The sequence below is a fragment of the Canis aureus genome, chromosome 15 (genome assembly GCF_053574225.1).
Source record: "Canis aureus isolate CA01 chromosome 15, VMU_Caureus_v.1.0, whole genome shotgun sequence".
In the NCBI taxonomy this organism is placed as follows: Eukaryota; Metazoa; Chordata; class Mammalia; order Carnivora; family Canidae; genus Canis; species Canis aureus.
The window spans coordinates 5,442,728-5,466,136 of record NC_135625.1 but is presented as its reverse complement, the minus strand read 5'-3'; the positions used below and the strand labels follow the sequence as shown (position 1 = coordinate 5,466,136).

At 51.3% G+C, this 23,409-nt stretch overlaps 1 pseudogene; it reads right to left on the bottom strand.

The window, feature by feature from the left end:
* Positions 1-2,803: 2,803 nt before the first annotated feature.
* On the bottom strand, positions 2,804-21,485 carry LOC144285131 (ubiquitin carboxyl-terminal hydrolase 17-like protein 6; annotated as a pseudogene).
* Between the last annotated feature and the right edge of the window lie 1,924 nt (positions 21,486-23,409).

Here is a 23,409-nt window from a genome sequence, read left to right as displayed (position 1 = left end):
CTAAAAAGTGCTCCAGACATGGAAGAAATTGCACTTAAAATGGATTCTTGTCCTTGTTATTTAATGCACTGGTGATGACAGGTGTGCTTTGGGAGTTAGATGTTTAATTGGGTCACTAATTCACACCATGGTAATAAAAAAAAAAGTAGATCTTTTTAGTTTCATACTGAGAATAATGATTTCCTTATCTTACCCAGTTAGATTCAACATATCGTGCAGTCAGCTTGTCAATTATAATGATTGTGTGTATTGGAAAATGAGAGACCCTTCAGGGCATTTTTGATGGTGTAAAAATTGAACTTTATTTTATTTGCTTATTATCTGACTCTCTGACTAGTATGTGAGATCCATGAGGCTGTGACCCTTATCTGTTTTGTTTGCTTAAACGGTGCCTGGTACATAATAAATATGCAATCAATTTATTTTGAAAGATTTGAATGAATGAAGGCTTTCACCTGGAAAGTGAATGGAATATTTGATCTTCGAGAGTGACTATCCTTGAGGCATGCATTAGACAAAGGTTATAAAAAAGAGGGGAGAAAAGACCCATCCATGAGTGTTCCCCCAAACGTTCCTGACTTACCATTTGAGAATTTATTTTCCTCTGTGCATAGATTTGTTCTAGGCCATTCTGGGGCTACTATTTTGCTTATGTGATAAAGATCCTCTTCTTTGGTGATGGGTTAACAGTAGCATTTCCCTCGAGGCTGCTACACTTCCCTTTCTTTTTATAATAGGAGAAGCAAGTGTTTGCAGAAGGAACCCATCTCTAGTGAATTTAGGTAAAGATACAAATATGAAAGCTGTGAATGCAGATTCTAGTTTTACCAAAAAGTCTGAACAGAATAGAGAATCCAGAAGTGGACCCTCAACTTTATGGTAAACTAATATTCGACAAAGCAGGGAAGACTATCCACTGGAAAAAAGACAGTCTCTTCAATAAATGGTGCTGGGAAAATTGGACATCCACATGCAGAAGAATGAAACTAGACCACTCTCTTGCACCATACACAAGGATAAACTCAAAATGGATGAAAGATCTAAATGTGAGACAAGATTCCATCAAAAATCCTAGAGGAGAACACAGGCAACACCCTTTTTGAACTTGGCCAAAGCAAATTCTTGCAAGATACATCCATGAAGGCAAGAGAAACAAAAGCAAAAATGAACTATTGGGACTTCATGGAGATAAGAAGCTTCTGCACAGCAAAGGAAACAGTCGACAAAACTAAAAGACAACCTACAGAATGGGAGAAGATATTTGCAAATGACGTATCAGATAAAGGGCTAGTATCCAAGATCTATAAAGAACTTATTAAACTCAACAGCAAAGAAACAAACAATCCAATCATGAAATGGGCAAAAGACATGAAGAGAAATCTCACAGAGGAAGACATAGACATGGCCAACACGCACATGAGACAATGCTCCGCATCACTTGCCATCAGGGAAATACAAATCAAAACCACCATGAGATCCCACCTCACACCAGTGAGAATGGGGAAAATTAACAAGGCAGGAAACCACAAATCTTGATTCTATATACTGTAAATCCCTCCACTTCCCCTGGAACTTTCCAGTGCTGCTTGGTCAATAACTGGCTTTTCCCCTTACCTTCTAGCAATTCTTCTGGGGGAGGGTCCTGCTGTGCTGATTCTCAGGTGTGTGTACCTGGGGAGCTGCCCCGCCTTCTGCCAGGTGTACGGCTCAGTGGGAGTTTATCCTGTGAGCCCCCTGCTCAGTCCCAGGTACAGGGTGACACCAGGAGGGACAACAACAGTGCAGGCAGCCAGCTGTGCAGCCCTGGAGTCAGCTCCCGCAGTAACTACAACAGCCCCCAGTGTGCAGGGCCTGGGTGCTCCAGGGCGGGGCTGCTGACCTGCACAGCTCTGGGCCTGGCAGCAGGAGTGACCTGGCTGTCCTGGGTCCTCCCGGCCTCTGCCTGTCCCGGGGGAGCAACGGATCCTCGGCTGTGTCCCTCGGCGCCCTGGGCCAGGGGGCTTGCAACACTGTGAATGGACCTAAAGTACCACGATGTGAAATTCAGAAGCATCAGAGTAAATTTTGTACCAGGTTAACTTATCCCTTATTACAAATAAAATATATAAGCCCTTACAAAAGGTTTACGAAAATCATAAAATAGAGTAACAATGCAATGACAGGGAGGGGAAGGCTCCATTGGGCTATAGCCACCACGAGCCCCGTGGCAGGAGCTGGGGCGGGCTCCCGAGGTGACCAGGGGGCTGCTCAGGGGTCGAAGCAGGTTGTTCCGGAGTCCGGTGGTGGCTCTGACACTCTGGGGACCCCAATTGCAGGCTCCTGGGCCTACTCCTCTGGGGTGGCCGCGGGTGCAGGTGGCTCTTCCTCATCGGGGCAGGGAACCATAGGTTCGACCAGCATCTGCACTACCTTAAACTCAGGAGCCAGCATCTCGGCTTTGACCAAGTCCTCAGCTCCAGCAGCCAGGACCAGCTCCATCACCCTGAAGCTTCAGCAGGCCCCACAGTCGGAGCTGGGGCGGGCTCCCGAGGTGGTTCACAGGGTTGCTTCGGTCCTATGGCTGGTTGCTCCATCGAGTTAGGAGGCTGCTCGGGCACATCCATGACCTCGAGAGCAGGGGTGGCACCTGCTCCTCCTCCAGGCTCGCAGGGGTGCAGGGGGCTCCTGCAGGGCGGAGCAGTGAACTAGACCAGTGACGACTTTGCCTCCCCAGTGGGTGCCTCAGCGCAGGCCAAGCCCTCAGCCCCAGCAGCCAGGATGGCCTCGATCCCTTCAGGCCCCGACGGGGCAGTAGGCCCCACGGTCAGAGCTGGGGCACACTCCAGAGCGGGTTCAGGGTGTTTTGCTCGGTCCAAAGCTGTAGCTCCAAGAAGACAAAGTATCACCATCAGGGCAGACTGTCCACGTTCCTCCCAAATCAAGGCCACTCTTCCCACTGCTCCACATGTGTGGGGGCAAGAGCCCTGGGAGGTGTCCCCAGCCCACAGCCCGTGGGGTGGGGTGTGAGCCCACCCCCTGCTCCCGGCCCAGCTGCATAGAGGCTGGATCCGCCGGGCACCCCCTGTTCCCGCTCGGCCACCCCCTCTGGCTCCGCTGCTGGAGGCGTCTGAATTGCTGGAGGTAACGCCGGGCATGGAGTTCCACGTCCGAGCCTGGCATGCGCTGCCTCATGAATTCCAGAATCATCCTCAGGGAGGGAAATTCTGGGAGCTGACAAAATTCATCCCGAAAATAATCCAGCCATATTTCCAGCATGCAGGAGATGGCCCTGGGGAGGGACAGGAGGGCACAGGTGTCAGAAGACAGGGCACCATCACTCACAGGTGTCCTGAGGAAGCCCTGCAGGACCCAGGGACCCGACATCCCTTGCAGGATGTTGGAGGCAAGTCCTGATCCTCGTCCCCTTGCCACCTGGCGGACCTGCCTGCCACAGGCCTGCTCCCCGAGGAGGGGCTGGGATGCAGCCTCTGTGCGGGGAGCCCAGGCCCAGCGGGGTGACCATCACCATCTCTCCTGGAGAAGCGGGGCTCCCTCCTCAGCCTGGTCCCTGCCCACCTGCCCCTTGAGTCCACCGGCAGGCGTACGGGGACGGGGGGCATCTGGCCTGTCATTGCCCTCACTGCACACACTGTCTTCTGGGTAGGTCCAAGCCAGGAGGGCTCGGGCTCTGTGTCCTGCCAGGGCTTGCCAGGAACTGCCCAGGACCGCCAACTTCCCTCCTGTGGCTCTGGGCTGCCTCACTCCCGAGGGGGCCCTGGGGGTGTCCTTCCACTGACTCTAATCTCCCATCTCCCACGGGGCGGGGGCCGCCTGGTCCGGGAGCCCCCACCAGCCCTCCTGAGCACCTGCTGTGCCCCCGAGTCCAGGTGCTACCAGATTGGGGAGTGCAATGCTTCCCACCCCCTCTGCTCTGGCCCCAGGTGTGGGGCAGAGAGAGGGTTGGGGGGCATGGAGAAGGACTCCTTAGGGGTCCCAATGCCTCCCACCAAGCCCGCATCCCATCCACCGCTCTCCTGTGCTCTTTTCCAGAAGGGGCCTTAGACTTTACCCTGTCACGGGAATTGCAGATGTGTGGGGTGAGGGTGCAGCCTCCCCACCCCACAGCCCCCTCGCTGCCCTCCTGGAGAGGGAAGGCCCTCCTGCAGGAGCCGGAGTCACTCACATTTTCCAGCGCTGCAGGACCATGTCATTGTTACCCCACGCATCTACGATGCACCCATACCTAGAGGAGGGCGGGGGCATCCCATGAATTGTGCTGGGGACGTGACTTCTCATCATGGGGGCTGTCACCCTCTGACCCCGACTAGGCTGGAGCCCCGGGAGCCGTCACCTCTGTTCGTGGGGCCACGGGCAGCTCCCAGAGAATCGCCCGCACCTGCTGGGGACTCCTGAAGGCTTGAGCATGAAAGGGCTCCAGCCAGGCCCATATCCTAGTGGGCCTGAGGCACCCCGGGGTCCCCCGGTCTGGTTGCCCCAGGACACAGACCCCCGATGGACTCTCAAACCTCCCTTTCAATGGGGAAACAGGCCAGCTCAGGCCCCTGGTGATGGGTGGAGGAGGCACAAGTCTCCTCACAAGTGAGGAGGATGGCTGCTGAGCACAGGCACAGCCCCTCTGGCCGACCTGCCACAGGCCAGGCCCCAGGGCTGCCCTCCAGGACCTGCTAGGCCCTGGGTTACCCTGCTCCAGGTGGGGGAGCAGCCCGAGGCCGGGAAGCTCACACCATCCCCAGCCTCCCCACCAGCAGGTGGCCCAGCCCTGGGCTGCGGAGGGGCAGGTGCTCACTCAGTGGACAGCAGGTCCAGCACCTCGTCCGTGGTGGCGAATCCATGATAGTCGTCTAAGAAGCTGCAAATGGAGATGACATCTCTGCGCTGCAAGGCGAGCAGCAGTTGTCGGACTTTGTGCTCCAGCAACTCCGTCCGGCTGGACTTCATCAGGGCGATCAGATGCCCATTCCCGGCCAAGGCCCCTGCACCCTGAGGTGGGAAGTGGGGACATGCATCCTGCAGGGAGCCGCCGCGAGGCCTGAGAATCTATTTGCAGAAGATAAAATTGACATTCTACATGGAAGAGTAGCCTTTGTCATAGTGCATGGATTTCCCTAAGGAAAGTACAAGGTGTGTTTTGGGGGTGGGTGCATGGCTCCAGGAGCATGAGAACAGCACACTGTAGACCCGGGAATTTCCACACAATGCAGCTGAGCAATGGCTGATTCCCCACATGAGTCCAGGAGGGGCCACGTCCTGAGGTCTTCAGTCACCCCGTCAGGTGGCAGTGGGGTGGAGGACAATGTCTGAGGCCAGGAGCTGCCTCATTCACTATCAGTGTCTTCTGAGGATGAGGACACCTGTAGGTCACTGTGGAGGACACTCCAGGGGCCACAGACACAGGCTCCGTCCAACAGGTGGGGGGCAGGAGGGCCCTGAGCAGGTCCTGGCTTCTCAGGAGGAAGGATGAGGGAGCTGCGAGGAACCGGGAGCTCCAGCAGCTTCTGTCCAATCTGGTGAAGACCATTCTCAGGGGCTGAGTGGGGGCCCGCGCAGAGGGCGGCCGAGGGGGCTCGGTGCATGGCTGCAGCATCTCCAGGTGACGTGTGGCAGGTGTGGGCTGGGGGCTCTTGCTTGGCCAGAGGGCAGGTGTCTTCCTGGGCTGCGGGGGCCCGGCTGTGCATCCACAGGCATGACTGCTTCCTGGAGGACACAGATTCCCTGAATTCCCCACAGGGGCTGCCTGGATGCTCCTGCGGGTGTGCTAGCTGGGGCTCCACCGCGCTTTCTTTTGGGGGTTCTGGGTCCTGTCTAGGGGCATCTGGGCACATTTCTTGCCTGGAGTATGGAGGGGCATTTGGGAATTGTCTGCCAATTCGTTCCTGACAGCGGGACGGGTGTTCTCCTCAGGATACTTGGGTGGTGCCTGGGTGTGTCCTAACCCATGGCCCTGGGAGCCAGCCTGGAGCCCCTCGAGGGAGACTCTGCTGCACACCCAGGCTGTCAGCCCTGACACAGGGTTGGCGAGCTGGCTGTGGGGTGTCAGCGATCGGCACTTCCTGGGCACCAGGAGGTCCACCAGGTGGGCTGAGGCTAACTTTAGGGCTACTCAGAGGAGATGTGGAATGGGACTGGGCAGTCTCATCAGGGGTCTCAGTATGTGTCTTCATTGGCAGGTTAGGCTCAGGGATTAAAACTTTCAGGTAAAAATGGAGATATCATATAGAACATCCTACACAAGCTTTTATTGAACTCCATGGGTACAGAATCAATATCCTAAAACATGGTGGCTTCAGAGATGACACTTTTATTCTCTTAGTGTCCAGGGATGACAAGTGAACATCAAGAATTCACCAGGGCCCCAGGGCTTGTGAAGCCCAGTCACTGACCAAGGCCTGTCAAAATGTTCCTGTTTCTCTTGGCCTCTGGTCAGTAAAGAAGACAAATAGACTTAGGTTTCAACCTTTCCTAGACTTATACAATTTCCTATACTTCATTATTCTTCACTATTCTATCCTGCACAAAGATGCCTCCTTTCCCAATGCAAAGGATCATGGTCACAAGTAGGAAAGAATTGTCGTGACGACTCAAAAATGTTTCAGCAGACACTACCAATTCTGTGGGCGGAAGAAGCCATAATGACACTTTCAAACCACAAGCTAACAAGGTGCCCTCCTACCTGCATCTACACCTGCCAAGCCCACAATGTGGAAAAAGGCACAAGCCTACAACATATTCCAACTGAATCAAGAGAATATAAAGGATATTGGGGTGGAATTCCCTGAGGAACAGTTAAAATGAGGCATATAAACACTGGATTAAGGATAGAGACTCTTGTAGGAAAGGGAGTTTCAAAGGAATGTTTCCCAAAAGCATAAAACCAGCCAGAGAATTTTTCTTGTGGTGGACCCGGGCCACACCTAGACAGAAACTGGTATTCATCAAAACCTTCACAATCTTTGTAGATTGGGATCATAGTCCAGAGAGATGGAAGTGTAGAAGCCAATCAATGGATGCCATATTCCCAAATAATTGGTTACAGCTACAAACATTCTGGCTGGTGAGGAGAACGAGTTCCTATGTGATACCTGCGCTCCTTTGGGAGAGTGATCTTCCCTGTCCTAGAGCACTGACGACTAACACTCCTTGGCTCGCTTGAGGTTACTGAGGAAGAAAAAGGACATTCATAGAGATATCCATTGAACATAGAAACTGATCAAATTCGGTTCAGAAATGAGCAGGGGCAGTTAGGGAGGTTGAGAAAGACCTGAAGGTGCTGTCTGATGAGAGAATCAAGATTAGGACCTGGGCTGGCCTGAAAGGTCTCTATGAGAAAGGGACCACACCCAAATCCCTTAATCCAATCAAGCAATTATAGCCGATTGGAAGATCTTGCTCTTTATGATATTTCAGTTTTTAACTGAAAGTTAGTTGACAAAATGGATATAACATCTTGAATAACCTCAAACCCTGACCCCATTTTTAATACCATTAGGTCTAAATTCAGCAGAAGTGTTGGTAAAATACCAATAGTTCAGGAAACATGAGTCCTGAGGCTAATTCCCATGCTAAAATGTACCAATATAATTTCACTTGCAGAAATTCCAATCTCCACCAAATCCACATGGACTCACACCTCCATTCACAGAGACACACACACAGGCACACACACGGAGTCATAGAAATCGCTCTCATGAGGACATCATTAGCCTGTTGAAGCTGCTGATTGGCTCAATCCCTGCAGCAGCTAAGAGGATTAGGTGGATGTCTTTCAAGTGGCTGAAATGTCACGTGACCTTGGGGCAGTATAAAAGTCCGGGAGCACAGAAGTGGCCATTCCTGACCATCCCTCTCTCCCACGGGACACCCAGTCTCCTGCAGCGGAGTCTGTCCAGGACCTTTCTCAGCCTCTCCTGATGGGCGTGAGGACCACAAGTGCACTTCAGGTGAGTTTTCGGGCCACTGGTCCGACCTTCCCTGACAGAGCAATGGGACAGTGAGGAAATGATGGAGGGATTGGCCCTTCCTCCACGGGTTAAGGACTCTTTCTGGTCTAACATGTTCTGAGGACAGAGACTGAACCAAGGCATGGCTGTGAATGCCCTGGACACCCGGAGGTTCCAATGCCAGTGGAATGGGGCCTCAGGTGTCACATTGGTGTGGGGTGGTGGACGAGCAGGGACAGAAGGCCTGTAAATGTCTCACTGGGCCCTGCAGACCTAGAGAAGACACAGGATCAGGGCGCCTGGGCAGCTCCGTTTTTTCAGGGACTGACTTGGGTCGGGTTGTGATCTCAGGCTCTGGAGATGGATCCAGGCCCTCACTGGGTTTCTGATAACTGAGTGTCTGCTTCTCCCTCTGTCCTTCCTACAGCTCAGGTGATCACTCTCCCTCATACACACACACACACACACTCACTGTCCCATAAATAATTGACCTTTTTTTCAATAGAAGAATTACCTGGTTCCCAAGGTGAAAAGAAATTCACCTCCCAAACCTTCAATGGCAGTTAATTGGGGGCACTGCCACGAACACATGGAATGGAAGTGTTCAGATGGGCAGCTTCCCATCGAGTAGAGAAGAATGTGTTTTCCCAATGAATTTGGACTTAACTATGGCTTCCTCTGGAGTCACAAGGGGCATTCAGATATGAGAGAGGGAAGCCCACTTTCCTGACGCTTTTGCCCTTTGCGTGTTCCATGGTGCATCCCACTGGACCTCAATCGGGAGAGGTCCCGTCCCTGGTTTTGTTCCCACAGGGGATTTGGAGAGACTTAATGATAGTGTCAACAAGAGTCCTTCCTTAAGGGCGGCCTTCCTCAGAGCGGGGATGTGGCTTGGCCAGGAGAGCGTAGGCAGGAAGGAGGAAAGAGAAGTGACAGGGGGAAATGTGTTTGGCACCACTGTCCTGAAGCTCACTAAGGCCTCTTGGGAAGATGGTACAGTGAGGATGCCTAGGTCAGGTGAATAGGACTCTCTTGTTTCTTTTCCCTCAGGCTACCCGAAACCCATCCCTGAAGCAGACTGACTTGTCCCTCCAGAAGGTGGGACTGATGGCGGCTGGTCATGCCCACCTTGGGCCCGACAGTCCCTTGAGACCCCAGAAAGGCAAGAGGCCACAGATAGCAGGACTGGCCCTCAAAGTTCCCAGTCCAGAGGAGGAGGATCGCAGGGTGAGTGGGGAGGCTGGCATGGGTTTTGAAGCAGGAGCTCTGCCAGGAGTCTTGAGACAGGCTAGGCTCCCAAAAGATCGTGGCCCGGACTCAGTTGTCCATCGTGACATGGGCAGGAAATCCCCCAGGCTACACACTGGGACACTCAGAGGCTCTGAGCATCAGCCCCAGGGCACCATAAGATCAGATCGAGCCTTGTGTTTGTCCCGAGTCTTAATGATGTTTCCACCTGTCCTCAACCTGACACCTCCAATCCCTCTTCCCCTTTCCTTCCTTCCAGGGGATGGGGAGTAAGCATCCAGAGGTCTTCACTATACTGACACCTCACTAGCAGATACGATGTCCCCTGTCCTCATCCCATGTGCCACTCCATGAGGATGGCCTCCCATTCGTGTGCTTGACAGATTCACTGGCATTTGAGTGGATGCACTGACCGTTGCCCCTTCCTCCCACAGGTGAAGTGCAGGGACTGTGGCGCCATTGGACACAAGGCATCAAGCACCAGATGCCCCATAAAACACTGAGCACGACCCTCGTTCCCGTGGCCTTGGGCTCCAGGAGGCTGAAGGAGAATGTGGAGCCGGGGAGTCATCGGGACCCAAGACACCAGGCTGGGCTGTTGAACCAGGCTGAGAGGGAGAAGGCAGGGAGACGAAGGTGAGGAATGGGGCTTGTGACCCGATGCCAGGGCTGATACGACAGACCCCGAGTCCGTGTGCATGCACAGTGTGCAGGGCGGCTGCGGGCAGAGCCAGGCTGGGCGAGGCAGGCAGAGGAGCTCCCAGACTAACAGGGTCCACATTTGGGTGATGGAGCTGTCCCTGCTGATTTGGTGTGGGGTTTGCGGCTGGACAAATGTCCCTGCACCAGTGAATGTATGGAGCTTGGCACATGCCAAGGCAGACCCTTTCAGACTCTGAATGTAAGAAACTGCCTGGATGACCTGTTCAGCTCCCTGTAGTTAGGATGAGGGGCAGAGGTGGGCGTAGAGTGGCTGCGGAGGGAAAGGACCAGGTTGGCCCAAGCCCCGAGCAGGTGTCCGGCTGGAATCCAGGGAAGGGAGTTCCTTCTCCTTTCTATGCCTTCATTTCTGGTGCAGGCAGGAAGCCGAGCAGAGGAAGGCCCTGCTCCACAGGTTCCCCAGGAGACCCCAGGAGGGGCAGAAGCGCACCTGGAAGGAAGACACGGAATCTTGTGACTATGTGAGGGTGAGTGTGCACTGCGTCCCGGGCTGTGCCCTTCTGGACTCGCTGGGCTCCATGGGCCTCCTGGGGGAGGCGGGGCTCCACTTCCTCTCTGACCAATGGCAGTTGAGCAGCGTGGATTTGCACACTTTTTTCCCTTGGTGCCCATGATGTTGCCTTATGCCTGGTATTTGGGCGAACACTGGCTGTTTGACGTGTGAAGGTCATTGGCGGGCACTCCTGGAGCACATACCAACCTCAGAGAAGAACAGGCCGTTGTCCTTTGTGACACATCATCCCACACTGCCCATCCCCACTCAGGAGCTCCCACCATGACTCTCCAGCAGCAGGACTCCTATCTCCTCATGAGCAGAGAGGATGGAAGCGCTGGTCCAATGGAGGAAGCATCGCTGTGAGGCAGGACTTTGCGTGTCCCCCCCATGTCTCAAGGGCATCAACAGCATCCTGTCAGGCCTTTGTTTGGACGAGCCCTGCAGCCAGATTCCCTACTCCTAGGTCAACAGATCCCAACTCTTTCTTTCCCTGTTCCGGGGGAGGGGGTGGTTACTAAGGTCGTGGGCGTTTGTTGGTTTCTTTCCTGAATGTTCATTTTGCCTTGGTGTCGGGGCCAAACTCATGGAGTCCCGTGTGTTTTCTTTTCCCACAGTGTCCACACATGCCGATGCTCGTCTACACCAAGAGGAGGCCTTCTATCCCTGAGCCTGCCCTGCCGATGGAACCACGTACTCAGCCCCCTGACATAAGACTCCGGTCCCATTCCACCTCTCGTCTCAGAAGCCCTCGAGTTAGCCTCAGCCCACCTGGTGGACGTCCTAGTGCCCAGGAAGTGCCGATCGCTGACACCCCTCTGCCGGGTCGCCAACCCTGTGTCAGGGCTGACAGCCTGGTTGTGCAGCAGAGAACCAAGAGGCCCTGCAGAGTCTCCCTTGAGGGTCCCCAGGCTGGCTCCCAGGGCCATGGGCTGGGACACACCCAGGCACCACCCAAGTATCCTGAGGAGAACACCCGTCCCGCTGTCAGCAAAGCATTGGCAGACAATTCCCAAATGCCCCTCCAGACTCCAGGCAAGAAATGTGCCCAGATGCCCCTAGACAGGTCCCAGAACCCCTGAAAGAAACCGTGATGGAGCCCCAGCCAGCACACCTCCGGGATCATAAAGGAAGTCCCTTTGGGGATTTCCGGGAGTCTGTGTCCTCCAGGAAGCAGACGTGCCCGTGGATGCACAGCCGGGCCCCGGCAGCCCAGGAAGACACCTGCCCTCCATCCAAGCAAGGGCCCCCAGCCCACACCTGCCACACCTCACCTGGAGATGCTGCAGCCGTGCACCGAGCCCCCACGGCCGCCCTCTGCGCGGGCCCCCACTCAGCCCCTGAGAATGGTCTTCACCAGATGGACAGAAGTTGCTGGAGCTCCCGGTTCCTCGCAGCTCCCTCATTCCTTCCTCCCGAGAAGCCAGGCCCTGCTCAGGGCCCCCCTGCCCCCCACATGTCGGACGGAGCCTGTGTCTGTGGCCCCTGGAGTGTCCTCCACGGTGACCTACAGGTGTCCTCATCCTCAGAAGACACTGAGAGCGAATGAGCCAGCTCCTAGCCTCGGACATTGTCCTCCACCCCACTGCACCCTGACGGGGTGACTGCGGACCTGAGGACGTGGCCCCTCCTGGACTAATGTGGGGAATCAACACTTGCTCAGCTGCTTTGCATGGGAATTTCCGGGTCCACAGCCTGCTTCCTCTCATGCTCCTGGGGCCGTGCACAGACACTGAACCCCAAAGGCACACAATGCCCTTTTTTTAGGGAAATCCGTGTGCTGTGGAGAAGGCTACTCTTCCCTCTGGAATGTCAATTTTCTCTTCAGCAAATAGATTCTCCAAGAAGTGGAGGGAATTTCGAATGAGCACTTGTCACTCCAATGGAAATAGAAACTCAGACTTTAAGCTCTCATTGGCATGCACATGTCTGCATTTGGGTTTTCAGCTGCGAACAGCCCCTGTGGGCTCTGCAAATGGACACTGTGTTTTCTCCTGAGATGAGTTTTCTAGACTGTGGTGGTAGCTTTGTGGGCACTGTGATGGGCAATATTTCATCTGCGCATTTCGATTATTCTCAGCCATAATTTAGAATCGTGTGTAGTGTTTTATTTCCCTTAATAAAATGTTACCACTGATGAATAGCGTGCATGTGTTTCATTTGATTTGGTTTCTGGGTTTTTTTAATCTCAGCAATTCTGAAACTCTCTATAGTTAATTTAATTCCTCCAGCCTTAATTAACTGAGAGGAGACAACAGCGTGATAGTTTTGGGGGATATGTAGACTTTGAGGGTCTCCTGCACACCCAGTCTCCTTGGTGAAGTACTGCATAGGGAACATTGACCCTGTGCACCCTGTGAGGGAGCCCTGTGTACTGTATGGGCCCTGGGTCACAGGTTGGTCTTTAATGGGATGAGTGGGTGGTTTCCCTCTATACATATTCTGGATCCATCTTTAATGTTGGATCATGATGCCTCCTTTCTGAGACCTGGGCAAGGAGATTTTTTACCCTCCTGATGATTTCCTAAGGAGGCAATGGTTGACAAGTCGTCCAAATAGCACAAGACCAAGGCCACAGTTCTATCTATCTATCTATCTATCTATCTATCTATCTATCTATCTATCTCATTCTCTCTCTGTCTCTCTTTCTCAGGGTTATCTCTGATATGGGCCCATGGGAAAAAACAATACAACACCATGCCAAATGAAACCAAACCACACCAAGCACCTCCATACTTGTATTTAGAGAATTTCTTTTTTTTGGAAAAACAACTGACTGCTCTTTTCTCACTCCAAAGCATCTGTTTAAGGGTGTTCCCTCTGTCTGTGCAGATGCCTGTAGGTGGAGGTAGAAGAGCTCCTCTATGAGCACACTAGGGTTTAAAAAGTCAGAATGCAGTAGAAAAGCCACAGTGTGTGATCCTTCTCCCACCCCCAACCCCTAAGTAACTCCCATTCAGGCAATCATTATGTGACCCAGGTCAGAGTCTGGCCCCTTGAGCCTCAAGCCCATGTCTCATCCCATGGATGCCGCCCTATTGCTATCTCATGGCTTCTGAGGAAAATGCAGCTTCCTGGGCACTCATGGGATGTGTGCAGTAATAGAAATGTTCCCTACTTTCTGGAAGCCTCAGAAGATCCCAGAGGTCCAAGGGTGCGAAGGCCTATCATCATGAGGGGATGCTGGGATTGGAACTAGCAAAGTAGCCTAAGAATTCTTGGACTTGCAGGAATATAGGGCGCAAGGGTGAGGATGCAGGCAGGCTTGAGCATAGGGCTTTAATGCTGGGCTCTCCAGCAGAATTGGGACTTCATGTGCAATTGAGAGGATTCCTTCCATGTGCACAGGGAGTCCAGAGAGAAAGGCTAGCGGAAGAAGGTCTGAGCAGGCCTGTTCTCCCCTCTAGTCACCTTACATGTCTTTTGCTTCCCTGCCATCAAAACACCAAACCAAACCAAACCAAAGCAAACCCAACCAAACAGAGCCAAACCTATCTTCCCAAAGCAAAATCCACTCTCATCCAGATATGGAAGACGACAGAGTTATCTGAGCAAGCTGGTATAGGTTATGGATATTAGTAATAGATGGATTTAGCACAGTTGGAAGCACACTGGGTGAATCCTCCCCTCCTTCAGCCTTGGGGAAAAATGGGGCCACTTGAAGGTGGCAGGATTAGAAGCAGTGAGCAGCCAGCTTTGAGTGTGGAAATGATGCTGAGGACCTGGGGTCAGTGTGAGCATGTCTGACCGTGTCCTCATGCATCCCTCGTCCCATTGCTTATCTTCTCTTTATATTGAAAGACCATTTGTCCAAACCAGCGTGGGTGGAGTGTTGGCAGCAATGTTTTTGGTCATATACAACCAGCACCGATTTGAAAACCCAGAGCACCTACACAAAGAAATGACAAACTACCGTGTAAGTCAATGACCTACAGCCTTGTATGGCGACAGACTTCTTTTCAGGAAATTATGGGCACAAAATATATATTGAGAAGTTAACCTATAAACCCGGCGTTTGATAATATTTGGAAATGCAAAGAGGCAATGAAATGCTTATATTTCAGGAGTTAAATGCATCCTGCCTGATTAGATCATGTTGATTGAATCACAGCCCCTTCACAATCCACCCCCACCTTTGACTGAAGAGAAGGTGCCTGGCAAGGACCCATCTCCCACAGGGAATTGCTCCATATCCCAGCAACTCTAACCTGTCCAGAACACTTGACAGTCATCCGTCTGTGTAACAATCTCCTGACAAGGAAGAGGTGGGCACAGGATTTCAGATCACTTCCACTCCAATATTGGTCCTTGGGTGACACCTCAGAAAGACATTCTCCACTGAATGAATGTGGGTTTTGAGGTTAACTAATGGGTGCTATGTAACAATTATATTTCTTAGGGGCAAGATTGACTAATGCATTGTTGAAAGGTAATTAATGCGTGATTATACAGATTCTTATGATTTGGGAGGCCATTCTCATGCTGTTTTAAACTTTGGTGACATATACATGCATTTAATGTTTCCATTATTTCCTTTAAGAATGAATTATAACTTTCACGAATCACAGTTATTAGAAAAATAATGTGACAGTTTGAATTTTGTAGAGAAAATATCAGGGTTTTTAAAATTTTTATTTATTCATCAGACAGATTGAGATAGAGAGCTAAGCGGATAGATCTGTGCCAGTTGGAGAGTGAGATGGAGCCTCTCACTGAGCAGGGATCCAGACTGTGCACGGCAGACCCCAAAACCAAACCACATTGTTGGAAAAATCTTGAAAATGTCTCTGAGTTGGGAGGTGGATCGGACACGAGAGAGGAGGTCAGTGTAGCAAAGTGCAAAGGACTCAGTGCTTCCCACACCCTGAAATACTGAGTAACACCGGGCTCCCTGGATCTAATCGACTTGGATGTGGGGACATAGATGCCAAGACATGAACACGTTTCATTGTTTGTTTCTGTTTAAGATTTATTTGTTTATTTGTTTGAGACAGGGAGAGACCAGAGAGAGACCACAGAGTAGCGGGAGAGAGGGGGCCCGACAAAGAGAGGGAGAGAGATTCTCAAGGAGACTCCCCAGTGGCCGTGCTGCTGGATTCGGGGCTCCCTCCCACATTCCTGAGACCCACATGTCTGGCGTTATTTTTCATTTCCAGGTAAGAAGCATGAGACAGCAAGGCCCTCAAGCAGACATTATCTAGGACACTCCAAGGGCAAAAGCAGCCACATTGGAAGGAATTGGCAGCATCGGATTCCCTCCTGACGGCGGGGCTCTTCCTTATCCACCACCGTCTCCCGTCTGTGCACCCAGAGTGTCTTCACTCCATGCTCTTCCTCCGTGAGGGATTTCTTAAAATTCCATTCTCTCCCCGAGTTCCCTCCCTTGCTTATGGAGTCTTCAGGTTCCATGTGTCCTTCAATTCTTTGCTTCTGTGTGATCGCTGACATGTGAGCCCCAACATGCTAGAGCCACCACGTGGAACTGATTTACTGAGATGTCTCCAAATGGAAAAATCCCTAATGCAACAAAATGTATTGATTCCATATATATTCCAAATCGTGTATCACACACAGTATCACTAAAAATTTTAAAGACAGCTATGGTTTTCTTTTTAATATTCCCCTGGCTATTCAGGGTCTTTTCTATTTCCACACAAATCTTAAGATCATTTGTTCCAAATCTCTAAAGAAAGTCCTCAGTGTTTTGATAGGGATTGCATTAAATGTGTGAATCGCCCTGGGTACCCTTGACATTTTCATTATATTACTTCTTCCAATCCTTGAGCTTGGAATATTTTTCCATCTCTTTGTGTCTCCCTCCATTTCCTTAAAAGTGTTCTGTAGTTTTTAGGGTATAGATCCTTTACCTCTTTGGGTAGGTTGATTCCTAGGTATCTTATGTTGAATAGCAGGGGTGAGAGTGGCCATCCCTGCCTTGTTCCTGATCTTAGGGGAAAGGCTCCCAGTGTTTCCCCATTGAGAATGATGTTTGCTGAGCTGTTTCCGTAGATGGCTTTTAAGATGCTGAGGAATGTTCCTCTATCCCTACACTCTGAAGACAGGATTAGCTCGGTCCACTGCCAGAAGAGTGAATGCAATGGCTTCTTCTAAGGAAACTAAAACACTGTATTGAAACCTTCTCATCTGACCCTCTGGTAACAGGAGGCTAATGTATTTTATGTCCCCTTATCACCACAGGGGTGGGGTTCTTTTCCCATTAAAATGAGCACTTTTAATAATATCACCGTGGAATGGATTGTTCTCATCTCCATGCCTTTACTGTGCTTGATTTCTATGAAGTGGAGAGGCAGAGCTAAGATGTGGTCCATCTGTGGTGTCTTCTATTGGAGCAGCTGGTAATGGGATGATGCACACCTCACAGGAGGAGACAATCTCCCTAGAAGCTGTTTCCTGTCTCCTGCCTGAGCTCAAACCTGCCACAAGACACATGCCCTAGGATATCTCCTGTGAAAAGTCCTGACTTTGTTTTCTCCTGCTGGACAACAGAAAAGCTCAGGAAGGGGAGTCAGGTAATCCTTCTGCTTACATTCACCCACCATGGCCAGGAACCTACCCTCCTTGTCAAGCTCACAGATCATTGATTGGATGTGGCCTCCCAGATTAAACCTCCATATACTGCCATGGAATCCAGCCTTGGGGCTGTCCCCAAAACCCAGTTTCAGCCCAGATTTCTATTGTGAAAACAATTCCAGCCTGAAATCTTGCCGCAGGTTGATGGAGCCAGGACTCAACACATTGTAGCCTGGAAACAGGTATGAGGTCCACCTAGAACTCCATCCAGGATTGGCAATTCCAGTTTCCCAGGAAAGAACTCATGAATCTGGGGATCTCTGGGTGGCTCAGCGGTTTGGCGCCTGCCTTTGGCCCAGGGCATGATCCTGGAAACCCGGGATCGAGTCCCACGTCAGGCTCCAGGCACGGAGCCTGCTTCTCCCTCCTCCAGTGTCTCTGCCCCCCTCTCTGTCTATCATAAATAAATGAATGAATGAATAAATAAATCTTTAAAAAAAAAAGAACTCGTGAATCTGTTCTGTGGGTCGCTCTGCAGATTCTTTGGTCTGTCCTCATGACTAATAGATCTTGATATAGAGAGACACCCCTCGATTGACTAATGGATACCTGGACAGGATGAGCATTGACGTCCAGACACCTAACCAGAGAATCCATCTGCTTACTGCCCAGCCTCCACTGTCCCCACAGTGTGCTATCCAACCATCTCCCGTCATCCCTCCTAGGGGTCTCTGCTAGCCTTGGGCAGAGATGGTGTGCTTCTGGTTCAATCTACTCCTCCCCCTTAATTTCTCATACAAGCATCTTCCTGGTCAAAGCTCTCATAATTGAAGAGACCCTGAAGAATAATGTCCCTATGTCCCATTGCATTTCTTCTTAAATGGCTGCTGGCGCTTCCCCTATATTGAGCCAGTGAGTAGGAGTGAGAAATTCCCATGGGGGGAGGATATGAATTTGAGCTGCAGGTGACCTAGAGGTGGCTGTGGAATTCCACTCAGGGGAAGCATTCAAAGAAGCCTCTGTGAGGAGCCAGCCTGGAAATAAAACAACTGTTTCAAGGTTCTGAAATACTGGGGAGAAAAAGCCTGCACACCAAATCATATGTGGGAATTTTTTATTAAGAATAAAAAACCACACAACTTCGTAATAACATTTTAGAGCAAAAACAAACAAAGCAGATGCAATATTCTGCATAACAATTTCAGAGAAATAATATCAACAAGTACAGAAAATGTCTTCTAGGAGAAAACATGGTGTAATTTGCAGAACTCTGGATGGGATCTTTTTCTAAATCAGAAATTCAGACATTTATAAAACAATTTCAGATTAACTTGTTAATTTCTGTTTACAACCAAGTTACAAATTGCCAGGATGATTTCCCTACATTTGTTAGAAAATGGATTTCACTAAGACAAACTTGACATTCCGGATTGGGAAGCATGCTTTGACAGTCCTATAGATTTACCTAACGAAAAACTGTAGCATCTGTGTAGTGGGGGGAGTGTATGTGTAGGCGCACAAAAGCAGGACACTCAGCACGTGGTGGACTTGACCGTTTCCATCCAGTTCAGCGGAGGAATTGCTGGTTCACCACAACAGTCCAGGTGGAGACATATCCTCATTCCCACAGACACCTCCTCAGGGTCCTCTGCTGTGGAGGACAAGTCCCCGAGTCCATGAGCTGTCTCATTCCCTATGACAGTCTTCAGAGGACGGGGATACCTGCAGGTCCTCTTACGGAACTCTTGGCAAGACATGCACACAGGTTCCCTCACTTTTTATGACACAGTAAACTGTATTGGTCAAAAGAAACACAATTTCCAGACATGAAAGAAACCCTGACACTTTATATCTCTAATCTGTTTTTGTTACATGAAAATCTAAAAAAAAAGCGTGATTTCTTCTGCACAGATCCTATTGTCCCTTACTCTCCAGTAAGGGTGCATGTCCAAGTTTGAATACAGAGTGAAAATAACATTATGATGTGATGTTACAACTGCACATCTACGGTCACACTCAGAGGCGTTTGCTGGTCATGCAATAATTTCCATTCTACAAAGAACTTGTCAAACTCCTCTGTAAGAAATGAAATGATAACACAGAACACCTATAACCTGACCTCAAAAAGCTTTTGCTAGATTCATGAACTTGGCACTGTTTTCCAGAGGTATCAACCCAGGTCCAAATTTGAATTTGAACTGGTCTGAAATCCAGAGTCCACTGCTTCTGGGTCAGGAGGTGCCACAGAGCAGATGGTAGCAAAATAGTCATAAAAAGTTATGTTCAGTGGGAGGCTGGGCATTTCCCTTTGGAATAAGAGTCCTTGTTAGTTTGCTTCTCTTCAGTCTTAATGTGGGAGAGAGTGAAGGGAACATAATAAAATCACTGTGGTTCAATCAGGTCTGGATGCAGTTATTGCCCCAAAAGTAAGCACTTAATTTCCTTCCTACAATTTCCAAGCATTGACCAAGACACATCGCTAGCAAGACCCAATACATACTTATGTGTTCAGACAAAATTCTTTCAATATAAATAGAAGAAAAGCATTGGGAAGTGGGGAGCATGATGAGAGGGTCAAACATACTGACTTCAACCCCAGGTCCTCAGCATCATATCCACTCTCAACCCTGACTGCTCACTGCCTCTCACCTGCAAGTGGCCCCCACTCTCCACAAGGCTGAAGGAGAGGCAGGTTCCTGGATTGACCCCATATGAAATCCACACTATCCAAATATAAGATCATGACAAAGACCCAGGTTTAAATATCAGTGTCTCCTAGTTTCAGTTGAAGGCCATATCCCATGAACACACCAGATAGATGGTTCTTCCATACATACAGAACACACACTTCACACAACACAAAATATTTCCAGTATGGGACTGTGTTCGGGTTTGGAGTGTGTGAGTGACGCTGTGTGTGTGGGTGTGTGCGCCCATGTGCACCAAAGTTAGGAGACACATCCCTGGACTGCTTCCCCAGACCTCTGTCCCTTCTTGCTCGTCCTCTTGGTAGGTCGGGCTCTCCCTGGCACACGCGGGACTTTGGCCACGTCCCCGACCACCTGAGGTGGGAGCATCCCAGCCGCAGTGGTGAGCAGGTCGACGGTCTGCTGAGGATGATTCTTCGGCATCTCAGGTCTGTATTTGGAGTGGTGAAGGATGACTGCGTTCGCAGGAAGAGCAATTTCTCTTCTCCTGACATTAAGTTCAGGCTTAGGGCGGTTGCATTCTTGGAGGCATCTCCACTGGTCTAATGTCATTTGTTGCCTTGAGGTCTCTTCCCCACGCTCCTCCAACGCAGGAAGGTTCACGGAGGGATCCGTTGCCGGCTCTCCTGAGGCCTCACCCACCACTGTGGGGTCTGCCTCGGGAGATGCGAGTCCTCCCTCTTTGACTGACTCCCTCCCAAGGTCTCTCTCCAGATCAGTCTTCTGCATATAAAAGAGGACATAGGCAGGTTGGCGCAGCGCCCAAGTCACATCACAGGCGCTGACCTTAGCATCATCCATTTTATACCACTGGCCATTTCCTGCCTTTACAAAACAGAAGTAATGTCCGCTGTGGCAACTCCTCCCAGCGTGCACCAGCACGGCATAGAGCACATAAACCAAGGGTCCTGCCCTCTGCTCAGACAGGTAGTGTTGCATGTCAAGGCGCTCAGGATATTGCACCTCCTTAGTCATTTTGTTGCCTGTCAAGTCTGAGAATCGTCTCAAGACCAGGATGAGGACCTTCGGGGAAGTGTGCAAAGTCAACACCTTGGACGCAGGCACCTTCTCCAGACACTTACTACAATGGTAGGCATTTTCACCTTCCAGCAGTTCGGGCTTCACCAACTGCTCCAAAGCTTGGCTGACGCTGTGAGCATCCCCGATGTCCAGGCTGATGTCCAGGTAAGGTTCCAGAGTGCTCGAAATGCCTTGGCAGTGGAGACACTGGATTTGAGACCTCCAGTACCCCCCAAAGAGTTGCTGGATGAGGGTACTGTCCTGAGGACACTCAGGGTCTGAGAGCTTGTCCTCAGGCAAGCATGCTTGCTGCATTGCATCCAGAATGAACATGAGATACTCATGGGCATCTTCCTGCTTGTGTCTGTGGAAGGCGGCGAGCAGGAGTGGCAGGGGCCGGAGCACACGTCCAGGATGGCAGAGAACCCGCATCAGGTGAGCCTGCAGGGTACACAGCATGCAGGATGTCTGCCTCCTACAGGTGGTCCCGTGCTGCTGGGACAGCATGTAGCTGGCGAGGGGCTCTGTGTAGGTCAGACACTGTAGGGTCGCATTCACATAGCAAGTGTTGCCCATGTTCTAAAGCCCGGCTCCCACCTGGGAAAGGCTCTTCCAACTCAGAGGCGTCTTGGTGGGAGGCAGCCCTGCTGATGCGGGAGCCAACGGGTCAGTCGGGGAGGAGAGCGTCTTTGATGCAGGAGATGTCCTCTCGGGCACAGAGGGTCCTCCGTGGACTTCAGCACCGCCTCTCCTTGACCAGTATGACTGGGGTTTGGGAGAGGCGCTGAACTGAGGCTCCTCTGAGGGGTGGAGGTGGGCAGCCTCCATGTCTGCAGAAACAGTGTCCACAAGATACATTCAACCAGGAGCTTCAGGTCGCAAAGGGATGCTCCTCTCACTGAGCCGTTTTCAAATGTCAGATAGTGAACCTCACCTCCACCTTTATGGCTTTTGGGCCCTGGGATAAGGCACAAAGTCCTCTAATCCACTCTAATTGCTTGATTGGATTACGGGATTTGGGTGTGGTCCCTCCCTGACAGAGACCATTCAGGTCAGCCCAGCTCCTATTCTTGCCTCCCACAACAGGCAACTTTCAGATTATTCTCAACCACCTCAACTGTCCCTGCACCTTTCTCAACAGAATTTGTTCAGAGTTTCTATGTTCAGAGGAAACCTTTTTGAATGTCCTTTCCTTTGAGTAACCCCAAGGGAGCCAAGGAGTGTTAGACGTTAGTGCTCTAGGACAGGGAAGATCACTCTCCCAAAGGAGCTCAGGTATCACATAGGAACTCGTTCTCCTCACCAGCAGAATGTTTGTAGCTGAAACCAATTATTTGGGAATATGGCATCCATTGCTTGGCTTCTCCACTTCTATCTCTCTGGACTATGATTCCAATCTACAAAGATTGTGAATGTTTTGATGAATACCAGTTTCTGCCTTGGTGTGGCCCGGGTCCACCACAACAGGAATTCTCTCACTGGTTTAATGTTTTTGGGAAACATTCCTTTGAAACTCCCTTTCCTACAAGAGTCTATATCCTAAATCCAGTGTTTATATGCCTCATTTTACCTGTACAAGACCGGGGGACCTTGAACACAAGGCACCAAACACCAGATGCCCGGTAACACACTGAGGTGCAACCTTCCTTCCCCTTGCCTTGGGCTCCAGGAGGCTGAAGGAGAATGTGGAGCCGGGGAGTCAGCGGGACCAGCGACACCAGGCTGGGCTGTTGAACCAGGCTGAGAGGGAGAAGGCAGGGAGACGAAGGTGAGGAATGGGGCTTGTGACCCAAATGCCAGGGCTGATACGACAGACCCCGAGTCCGTGTGCATGCACAGTGTGCAGGGCGGCTGCGGGCAGAGCCAGGCAGGGCGAGGCAGCCAGAGGAGCTCCCAGGCTAAGAGGGGCCACATTTGGGTGATGGAGCTGTCCCTGCTGATTTGGTGTGGGGTTTGTGGCTGGAGCAGTGTCCCTGCACCAGTGAATGTATGGAGCTTGGCACATGCCAAGGCAGACCCTTTCAGACTCTGTATGTAAGAAACTGCCTGGACGACCTGTTCAGCTCCCTGTAGTTAGGACGAGGGGCAGAGGTGGGCGTAGATTGGCTGAGGACGGAAAGGACCAGTTTGGCCCAAGCCCCAAGCAGGTGTCCGGCTGGAAGCCAGGGAAGGGAGTTCCTACTCCTTTCCCTGCTTTGATTTCTCGTGCAGGCAAGAAGCTGAGCAGAGGAAGGGCCTGCTCCACAGGTTCCCCAGGAGACCCCAGGAGGGGCAGAAGCGCACCTGGAAGGAAGACACGGAATCTTGTGACTATGTGAGGGTGAGTGTGCGCTGCTTCCCGGGCTGTGCCCTTGGGGACTCCCTGGGCTCCATGGGCCTCCTGGTGGAAGCGGGGCTCCACTTCCTCTCTGACCAGTGGCAGTTGAGTAGGGTGGATTTGCACCCAGTTTTCCCTTGGTGCCCATGATGTTGCCTCCCACCTTCTATGTGTGTGAACACTGGCTGTTTGACGTGTGAAGGTCATTGGCGGGCACTCCTGGAGCACATACCAACCTCAGAGAAGAACAGGCCGCTGTCCTTTGTGACACATCATCCCACACTGCCCATCCCCACTCAGGAGCTCCCACCATGACTCTCCAGCAGCAGGACTCCTATCTCCTCATGAGCAGAGAGGATGGAAGCGCTGGTCCAATGGAGGAAGCATCGCTGTGAGGCAGGACTTTGCATGTCCCCCCCATGTCTCAAGGGCATC